This window comes from Corvus kubaryi, unplaced genomic scaffold (genome assembly GCF_017639235.1).
Source record: "Corvus kubaryi isolate FWS band 111438036 unplaced genomic scaffold, C.kubaryi_AGA036_p1.0 37392, whole genome shotgun sequence".
In the NCBI taxonomy this organism is placed as follows: Eukaryota; Metazoa; Chordata; class Aves; order Passeriformes; family Corvidae; genus Corvus; species Corvus kubaryi.
Genome location: NW_024581131.1, coordinates 12,886,674 through 12,890,722, shown reverse-complemented (window position 1 = coordinate 12,890,722; position 4,049 = coordinate 12,886,674). Strand labels below are relative to the sequence as shown.

The window sequence follows — 4,049 nt, the reverse complement described above, 5'->3', positions numbered from 1 at the left end:
GGGCGGGAGCCGGCCCGCGCCGGGGCCAAACAAAGGCGGGCAGGGCAGGGCAGGGCAGCGCCAGCCCCGCTGCGCTGACCCCGCAGCAGCCCCGGGCACATCGCGCTCCCTTCCCGCCACCGCGGAGCAGCCCCCGCGGGGCCAGGCGGGCGGCAGCGGGCGCTGCGCTGCACGGCCCTGCCGGCGGCTGCGGTGCCGCCTCCCGGCGGGGAAGGGGCCGCCGGGCCGGCGACCAGTGACCAGCTCGGCCCGCCAGGCCTGCTGTCCTCATGAGTCATACCCCGAACGCCCATACCCGTCAGAACAATTACTACTCTAACACAGGGAGCTGCGGTCATACCCGAGCATGCAGCAGACATTATCCCAGGCCACCAATCATCCAGCAATCCCTAATTGAAGGAGGGAGCGGTTCTGAAATCCGACAGGAGGAACGAGGCCAGCCGTGGGGAAGGAGAAACAGTGCCTTCCAAAGGAGGTACGAACGAAGAGCCTATACCATCCCCGCATTTCATGCTGCTGCGAGATGTGTAATGACAGCACTCTGGTGGAGCTGATTCATCAGCAATCTCTCTAGCCCATCGTCTGACATTTTGAGACGCCTTTTCTACAGTGACAATAGCAACTGAAGATGCTGGTATGGTGGAAACTGGCTGTCACTAGCTTCCTCCTCAGAAGAGCATCAAGCCATGTGATGCAAGGCTGTATTTCTCCAGCCATCTTTTTAGCTAGCTGAAGAAAGAAGCCTCTTCTAGGCACTGCGAGCACCAGCCATGCTCCCCACTGAATAACTGTCCAAGTTACTTTTCCTACCACCTCACTCTGTCCCCTGCAACAGGAAGGTATGGACATGCACAGCAGATTCTGCTTTTCAACATCTGACGTTTACAGAAATCGAGCTATCATAGAGACAAGCCCAGATAATATACAACTGCTCAGGTCAAGAGACTCTTTATTCAAACAAGCCAGAGCAACACTGCCTGGTGCAAGGCAATATTTAGTTTAAACACAAAGGTACAGGGCTTTTCCATATCACTTCAGAACTCCACCCATATAACATGAACCACTGGGAACATTCTACAACAAAGCATCAGCAACGACAGCAACACCTTATTAGTCTTAGGCTATGTTGTCTTGAACCAACTACTCTGCTACAGATGCAAATGGCTTTAATGCCATCCTACTCTGGCAAAGACTTGACAAACCATTTACATTAAATAATTTACAAACAAATTAGCAATACAAGTTTATACATTTCTTTTATAAACCATATAGGGACAGCTGGTGGTAGTGTGGAGCAGAGGAGAATTAGGAACAGGGAAAAAGGGAACCAGATGAACACTGACCATGATTTTGAAAACCTTAATTAGAAGGTTTGCAAGCATTTACATCTCTCATGTGTCCTTCCAATCATACATCCTACCCAACAAAATCCTCCAAATTAGATAATTAAGATAGGTATCTCTACTCCACAGAACATTCAGAGCAATTTCTAATTGTGTGTACTGTTCAAGATGTGTGTTAAGTGACGTACAAGAAAGGGCAAAAAGAAGTGCTACATCTGCAGATGACAACTGGGTAGCAAAAAACAAATACAAAAAAGGATTGACTGAAGGAGCATACAACATGCCAAGTGCATTTCAGCTGTAAATTTATCACTGAACACACAGAGTGAAACAATTTATAACATTACACTGAAATTCAGGTTTTCTGCACTGACTATTAAACAAAACAAGATCTTCCCATTTCAGCAGATGCTGATATGAGAGCACAGCCCCACCGTGGCAGACCATGTTTTCAGAAGCAGAGGGCCAGCTTACATAGCTGGCCCATACAAGGGAAAGGACAAGAGCCAGCATGAAAGTTAAGTCTGACAAAATACAAGTCCTATGTGTACAAGAACCAGGAATCATGTTTCATCACCATGCATTCCCTTTTTTTATATTAGAATATCAAGGGAGAAGCTTTCCATCAATACAGATCTAAAGCAGTCTGAATAACTCCCATACTTCTGAAATTTAAATTTCTGTTCAAGTCATCACATAATCTTTTCCTAGTTAATGTACCCAACTTTGTGGTTTTGAGAATTACTTTCAATACATCTACAACCATTTGTTCAGAAACAGTCTGTCGTACCTGAAGGCCGTTTACCAGGGATTCTGCTTTGATATATCACTCTCTCAATGTTGCTTATAAGGCTTAGCCCTATCACAGTTCTTGAAGGAAAAAGAAAAAAAAAAAAAAAAAAAAGTGAAGCTATCAGTTCAATATGGGGGGAAGCTACCAAAACAGCAAAGTTTAAAGAGAAATCAAGTCTGAGGCAGGAAAACCAAATCAAATTCTAAATTTTGCAGTATCAACTGATCTCATGTTGGACGCCAAAGAGTCAAAACTATACAGGCAAATTGCACTCAATCATTCTTCCTTCTGAGCTGAACCTATCTCAAAGTTTTAGTAACAGACTTTTGTGAGTAGACTTTTAGAATACTCCAATATTTGAGACTCCATGCATTCTGAAATAAGCAGCTTTACAGTTTCAAACTAATAGATTCACTGAAAGCCTATAGCAATGCTTTCTTTGATACACCACAAATACATAAGGAAGGGCTCCCATAGCTGGTAGCTCAACATCCCGACAGCTACTCATCCCCTTCTCACCTGCACAAGGCAACTGTAACTGCACTGCAGTTCAGCAGATATAGCAAAAAATCAAACACTAAACACAAAATAAATCAGTGAAAAATAAAAATCTCAATCAGACAGATGACACACAGCAAACATAAATCAATTAGAAAACTGTAGCTTTTTAAATTTTTTTTTTTTTATTCTTAGAACAGAATCCAGGTTTGCTTAAGGTGCACAGAGGTATCGTTCCTCAGCCTCTGTCATGCAAAACTTCGGGTCTCCCACTGACAGAGAGCCAAATTCAGGAGGAAAACCCTCTGTACACCAACCTGAAAATTACTGTCTTTGGAAGAATCACAAGACTGTCTGATTCAGAAACAAAATCAAATGCAATGGTGGAAAGGTGTGTGTGCAGAAGCATGGGACACACATTTCTATCCAGCCCCTCTTCGCATACACTAGAGAGAATCCAACAGGAAGCATCTCCTGGTGAGAGGCTCTGGCAATCTTAACAATTGCACCCAACAACACAGCTGCAGAAATAAGAGATGAGCTCGCGCCTCTTGTCTGAAGACTACAGTCACCCCAGAGAACGTTTTTCTTAGGACATTCTGGAGGGGAAACAAACCCTACACGCAGCCTCGGGGGACAGAAGGCGTCCGGTCCGCATCTCCCCCGCGGGGTGCCCGGCTCCCCCGCAAGCCCCCGGGCCCACTCTTCCGGCCGCCTCCCAGGGTAGGCCCTGACCAGCAGCCCCAGGCCCACAACGACGACAGGACGGAAGCAACCGCAGCGGAACCGCCGAGCCCGCGGCTCTCACCGGCCCCATCGCCCTTCGCTTCGCGGGCGGCCCGAGCGAGCTACACCTCCCCAGCGCGGCGCGGTACAGGCCGCGGCCTCTCAGCGCTACCACCCGCAATCCTCGAGCCGCCGGGCTCTGGAGGCGGATGCCGGTGCAGCCCGCGGGCCCGGGCCATCCCCATGGGGAGATGTCGCGCCGCTGGGACTACGCCTCCACACGGTCCCCGGGAGAAACGGGGAGGCTCGACCCTGGCGGAGGAGGAAGGCCTACCCACCCTCCCACGGGCGCGGGGAGCGGACAGGAAAGAGATCGCGGCTCACCGGGGAAGGGACAAGGACGGCGGGGCTCACCCGGGCCCGGCGGGTCGGGCCGGCGACGGTCCGGCGGCTGCTCGGCGGGGTTTGAAATCGCCAGCACCGCCCGCACCTCCCAGTGTCCGCCGCGCCCATTGGCCGCTGCAGGCCCCGCCCGCACTCGCGCCCGCGCCCCTTATTGGCCCGTTTGAATCCGGCAGCCGCAGCGCGTGCTCTCCGCGCGCTCCCGAGACGGCGGCACCGCCGCGGAGGGAACGCGCAACACGGCCGGGCGCGCCCCGCTCGGTGAGCACCGGGACGCCTCCCCCCCG

General features: G+C 50.7%; 1 protein-coding gene across 6 annotated transcripts in view; it reads right to left on the bottom strand.

Moving 5' to 3' along the window:
- CKAP5 (cytoskeleton associated protein 5) overlaps positions 1-3,862 on the bottom strand; it is a 54,265-nt gene extending 50,403 nt beyond the window's left edge. For 3 of the 6 annotated variants that reach the window (XM_042038472.1, XM_042038469.1, XM_042038475.1), the window contains exon 1: positions 3,745-3,862. The gene's annotated coding sequence lies outside the window, so the exon portion shown is untranslated. Of the gene's footprint in view, positions 1-340; positions 361-2,133; positions 2,214-3,744 lie in introns of those variants that run through there. The other 3 variants (XM_042038473.1, XM_042038471.1, XM_042038474.1) reach the window with 3 other exon arrangements.
- Between the last annotated feature and the right edge of the window lie 187 nt (positions 3,863-4,049).